The 6,646-nt window shown below is 32.7% G+C and overlaps 1 long non-coding RNA gene across 1 annotated transcript; it reads right to left on the bottom strand.

The window, feature by feature from the left end:
* Positions 1 to 5,936: 5,936 nt before the first annotated feature.
* Positions 5,937 to 6,370, bottom strand: LOC122538018. Its single transcript, XR_006308764.1, has 2 exons — positions 6,238 to 6,370; positions 5,937 to 6,170 (listed from the first exon to the last, which is right to left on the bottom strand). It is a non-coding gene; the product is annotated as an uncharacterized LOC122538018 (long non-coding RNA).
* Positions 6,371 to 6,646: the final 276 nt, after the last annotated feature.

The following is a 6,646-nucleotide window of genomic DNA, read 5'->3' as shown; positions in this document are numbered from 1 at the left end:
TAACTTTCTAGGAAATTATTTTCAAGTTATATTCTATATCTCATTTCGGTTAAGAAATTAGAGACGCAGGAGAAGCTTTGTTTCTGTCTTGCTTTTATCTCAGAATAGAATATTATAGTCCAATGTATCGAAATGAGCAAATTAGTTGCAATGAGGTCAGAATATATCTTTTAGTATATTTACTGTCTATCAAGTATTAAATATATTAATTCATTTAATGTATTAATTTTCCGATTTAATAAGAAAAAATTTAGTTTTATATCGTAATTTATTTAGTTTTCCCGAATTCATAACTTAAGATTAACCGAAACCTAGAAAATATCGCATATAATATCGAATATATGTATTTCTGTGAATATCTTGGAAACAAAGAATACAATTATATGTAGTCATACATACAGAAGAATTGCACAAAATAATTAACTAAAATGGAATATCGAAAGAACTTCTACATTTGATATTTATTGAATTGTTTTTCCTTTGCTATAAAAAAAGTTTTATCGATGAATGATGACGAAATCTGGTGAAATTGAACATATTTCACAATTAACAATACTATGGAGTGAAGAAAGAGTGAAATTTGTAATTATATAAATCTTAACTTTTATTTAATTAATTTATAATTAATCCATAATTAATCCTTGAAGTGTTTAGTTTGTACTATAATATTGTGCGGATTATACGTATTATAGTCAATAGTAACATAATTGGTTACTTATTTAGTACATTATTAGACTGCACACTTTTATCTAACTTACATTTTTTAAACTACAATTTAAAAAACTAAATTATCAAATATTAGAAAAATAGCACAATAATTAGAAAAAGCACAATAGTTTGTACATTTCATACATTTTTCCATATCGTACGTGGCTTTCTATGCAATTTCGCACTCTTCAATTTTGCAATGAATGCATAATAATTTACACAGTACAGTATATATACAGGGTGGTCCATTGCGAATTGTGATGATATAAAAAATATTTTTTACCTAACGTGAATTGTATGTAAAAGTCAATAACTGGTATATATATTCCTTCTGAAAAACTTTTCAAGGTCATTAATGTTTTTTTCATATAATTATATAATTGTAAAAATTTTTTTATTGCATCGTATAGTTGATGAAAAATATGTTCATATATGTAAAATACTTGACCTTGAAAATTCAAGTTTCACGTATAAATTTATCTCTATCGGGAACACAAACTTTGGCCAAGACGCGAAAATAAAGATTCTTATAGTAAATATAAGTAAAGATTTTACTATTTATTACATCACCAGTGATAATCTTTTCTAATAACTTGAAATTTTGATTAATGTATCGACATTTGTCAGTAATTCATAATGGAATACCCAACGCAAAAAAGGATCAATATGATATTCGTTTATGCACACGATGCAGTGAAAAAAATGCATATAATTAGGAAATATATTTTTATACACTCGGATATCTTTGTACTTCTCTCTTGAGAATGACAGTAGTCATTTTTACCATGAATATCATATCTATTTTTTCTTGCATTGAGTATTCCATTATAAAATATTGATAAATTTCGATGTACTAATCAGGATTTCAAGCTAATAGAAGAGATTACCTTTGACGATGTCTTTGCGAGAATTATTTTATGAAACTATCCCTTGCCAACGATGCCACAAAATGTAATCGGGAAAGACACAAAAAGAGAGTTGGCGTTATATAAGAGCAGATACGAGAAGTGATTCGCCTGCACAGACCACTGAGAAAGCACGAAAACTTACAGTGATTCAATAGTGTTTCTACACTTAGAGTGATACAAAAATGATAACTGAATCTAGCCGCCAGGAAGGACAACAGGCTGAGGCAGTATGACAGACGATACAACCTCCAGCCTGGCCTGCACGTCCAACAGACAAACCCACACATTGGACCATAGCACAAAGAAAAAAAGAAAACCAAGTTAAAACGATTACCATTAGAAAACGATCAACGTCACTATCCGACTTTCCACCCGTCACCAAAGTCGACCGAACAGAAAATATGGACATCGTAAATTTGGCCATATAAACTAAAAACAAGTACAACATTTCTGCTGACTGCCTTATTAACGAAAAAGATTCAAGTCTCCAAAATAATAAATAAACCTTAAACAAATGCAAAAATCGAAATCCCTCCTGCCAAAAAAATTCCAAACTGCCAAACTTCCACCAATGTATATTCACAGAAAAATAGATCATCTCAAACTCCTTGATGCATTCAAATCCAAATATCAGAATGCCTTACAAGTCAAATTCACTTCCGACAAAATAATGTTTGCAAACCTTAGAGACTTTGCTGAGTTTAAGTCCATCTGTATTAAGGATAAGAATAATCTTTATTAAGGATCGAATTTCACACTTACACGGTAACCTCGAAAAAAACTTTCACTGTAGTGCTCGAAGGATTTTGATACGAATTCCAGAATTCTGAATATACGGAAGTATTGAAAGCCAGGGTTTCAATCTCACACACTGTGTTGAAATTCCGACACACACTAAATATTCTATATATAGAGTTACTTTTGCGTCCGAGACCATATTTGCTCAAACACGTTAGATTCGATTAGAATATCAAGATATATTGGGAAAAATATGAATCCCATAAACCAACCAGTCAGTGTTTCCGCTATCATGCGCACGGTCACACGTATCCAATTGTACTAAAAAATAATGAAAGTAGTCTGCTTCAAATGCGCAAAACAGCATGAAACCATTTTCTGCAACAAATCTCCAGGAACTCTCTTGGCATGCGCCAAGACACCCACCTGGTAAACTATTTCCTGATCTACTAGCTTTTCAAAAAGATCGCCAGCAAAAAAGAGCCTAAACGCGCAGTAACTTTTCCCAAATATACACCTCCAAGCCCAACACGCTTCCCGTACCTTATTCTTAACAAAATCTCCACTACCTACCCCTTCACACACCTCAACAAAATTCGACCCGATCAACATAAATCTCTGTAACCAAATAGACGATATTAAAACAGCTGGACTAGTTCCTGAGAATCATAGCGCTCATACAAAAACATTACACGAAATGCACCAATAACCCAGAAAGAGTCCGAGCAACGATCTTAATAGAGAAAGAACTATGGACAGCCATAGGAACCTCATTAATATTATTTTATGGAACGCCACCAGCGTTGAAAGGTTGAACAAGTCATAACGTTGAACTTCACAAATTTCTAATAGACCACAGCACTAACATTGCAATCATCACCGAATCCTGGCTCATCCTAAAAGACATCTTCAAAATTCCTAACTACAAAGTATATAGACAAGACGGACCACCAACCATTCGCAATAAACCAAGAGACGGAGTATTAATAGAAGTTCCCACAGAAGATACACTGCAACCTGCAACCTGCAATTGAAATACTGTAGTCCCTTCATAACTGTCCAAGGACCGAAAGTGGACAGTTAAAAGGGATGGTATTTCTTGAATTGGCATCGAGAGAATGAATGGGTACGAGCGTCAACTGTTACATGATACCAGACACGTGCGGCGAATTCCATTATTGTTCACTATATTACTCGATTATAAAGAAATTTAACATTTCAACATTTTCTTTAAAATTAAATACATTTAAACTATTTTAAACTTAATACGTACATAAATAAAACAATAAATTATAATAAAGCAATAATTATCATATTATTGTAATTAATCTAAACTTCTCGAAAATTTATTAAAATTTCTATAAAAGTAAAAATACATTACATTTTTAAATTCTGCCTTAAACTTTTCTATTTTCCCACAGCGTGGACAACCGCGATGGTAATTCCAGTCCTTAAGCGTGGGACACTCGCAATAGCAGTCAATAACTATAGACCAGTCAGCCTCCTAAGTACCATCAATAAATTATTGGAAAAAATTATCGGTGGAACATATCACCCTACAGATAGACAAAAACAGGTTAACTCTAATTTATCCTTTTAGACCTAGAAAAAGCCTTTAACTTAGTCTGGCACAGCGCCCTCCTAGTTAAAGTGCAAAGAATACTCTACGCTCCTCAGATAGCCAGTTACCTGCAAAATAGGATTTTGTACATTTCAGTAAACGGTACTACCTGAACCGCCAAAAGTGTCATTGCGAGGTTTCTTACCCCCGTTGCTAATCATTATTTATACAAACGACATTCCCAACTTCCCAAAATTCTCACTTAGTTGTATACACAGACGATACTGGCGTTTTGGTCTCAACATGAAGTCACAAAAATGCAACAAAGTACATTCGAGCACATCTTAACGAACTTCAAGACTACTTCTCAAACTGGAAACTTAAAATCAACTCCGTCAAAGCGCAAGCCATCGCTTTCACAAGCAAGAAGTCCAAGTCCATAGATCAAGTTACCAAGGACATATCCTCTGGTCTGCCACGGTCAAGTATTTCTTGGCGTATTTCTAGACGCAAAAATCATTTGGAAACCTGCGAGAATCAAACAAATGAATTTGGCCTACCTCGTCCTCAAAAGAGTATACCCGCTACTTTCTAGAAACAGCAAACTCAAAACCAATATTAAACTAAACCTATGCAAAACATGCGTCAATAATAACATATGGCCACAAAATCTGGGCACCTGCAAGAAACAAATTCAAAATAAATTCCTACGCATCATCTTTCATAAATTGTGCGACACACCCATCAGCGTACTTCACAAGTTAGCAAACACACAAATAATTTAGGACTATATTACACACTAATTTAAAACCGCCTATCATCCAAAACATCACAATCCACTGATAAGCCAAACAGAAAATTACAACGTCAACGACATCCCACTGAAAATCAAGAAAAGACTATCAAAACACGTGATTGTTATAACATAAAAGAACAGAGTTAGCACCCAACGAAGAAATTAAATATATGCAGGTTTTTTCGAAATGTTTCATAACTGCTTCCACATAAACATGAAAACACGCTATTCCTTCATAACACATCTAGTTACCTAGTTTTATCATTTATATGCACGTTTAAAGGTTAAAAATTAAAGCTAGGTACTGCAAATAAATCAACCACAAGCAAAAAAAAAAAAAAGTGCCGCAACAGTAGTACACAACTTATAATGAAAACGCGACAATCCTTACTGTGGATTCCCAAATAACGGAATGCATTTTTTTATGAGCTAATAGAATAGGAAAAAAATACACATTTCCTGTACAAAAAATGCCAATGACTTTAAAAAAATATATTTAAAAATGATATTTTAGAAGAAAATAATTCTTCCATCTTATTATCATCAACCAATTAAAGTTACACCAGGAACCATTTTCGTACTATTACTAATAAAGAAGATACTGGTAGCCTGGCTTTCGTGAAACATCATGTATTATGTACTTTAAATAACAATATGTTACCTAAAAAATTTATTAAAAATTTAAAACTCCTTATTTATTTATCAGAAAAAGTTGTGTAAAATCATCGAATGGCAGTTACGAATGAAAAAGAGAAAATTTGTTACAAAATATATTAAGAAGTCTTCGAAAAGTTATCGTTTATCGCCGATAGATTGGATATTTCTGTGATTTTCATCTATAGACTTGTATATATATAGAAGAAGTGAAACTTGCTGCAGATACACATTTACAGCAGATTTCAAGTCATTTTGGACAGAAGAAATTATACGAATGAAAAACACCGTAACAACTGCACTCCAAAAATATTTTCAAGTTGGCTTATTTCTAGTCCTGAAACTTTTCAGTGGCGGATCGATAGGAATATTTGAGTTATTAGAGAGGAGAGATTAGAGGACGTTAAATACGAAATTTTCGAATACTTATTACTCTTCAAGAGATGTTAATAAAAATTGTTATACAATATATTAGAAACGTATAATATATATTCCTGTACAATATATTGGGTAGGAAATTGTAATGAAAGAGCGACAAGAGGAAACACATGTTCACTTACAACTTTGTTAAAACAAAAATTAATAACAACATTCTAATAAAAAAACACAAAAGCGAGCATCAATCATAAATTACTTACACAAAGTAATAATAATACTTTACTTTCTATGCTGTTTCATGAAATTCAGAATTTTATTGTATATCAAAGTTTACATTTCCCCACAGGAAACCAAGATGCGCGAAATTGTCGGATTGTATCAAAGATTTTTGACCATTGGGTAGTGTTTCGTACAACTTCTGAACATCCTGTAAGACCATTGACAGGGGAGAAAAGATTGAAAACTCGATTATATCCGAGCACATTTATACAAACCCGAGCATCGACTACATCATTGGTGCTATAGTACACTGGTAACGAAACATTGCCGAGATTATAATCTGGAGAATGTGTCTCGCCATACTTTCGTATGTTATCGGCAAGGCCATATTCAAATTTTCGGAACTTGTCTGTGAAAAAAGAGAACGCATCGTAAGATAAATTTCTATTTACCTGTATGTTTGATTATTAAATATTACCCTGATTCAAACAACTGTCCATAATGTGCGAATTGTCTAATAGATGCACCAGGATTATATTGCTACAGAAGATACAACGTATTCTATTAGTTCAAATCAAGTCTAGCTGAAAATTGGAATCTGTTATTATTAGTTAATGCACTATTATTTGCGTCTGATTACATCAATAAGATTTCGGTCGAATAATAGGTTAAAGATGCCTCCAT

The sequence above is a fragment of the Frieseomelitta varia genome, unplaced genomic scaffold, assembly GCF_011392965.1.
Source record: "Frieseomelitta varia isolate USP_RPSP 00005682 unplaced genomic scaffold, Fvar_1.2 scaffold_950, whole genome shotgun sequence".
NCBI classification, from domain to species: domain Eukaryota; kingdom Metazoa; phylum Arthropoda; class Insecta; order Hymenoptera; family Apidae; genus Frieseomelitta; species Frieseomelitta varia.
This window is presented reverse-complemented; position numbering and strand designations above follow the sequence as displayed.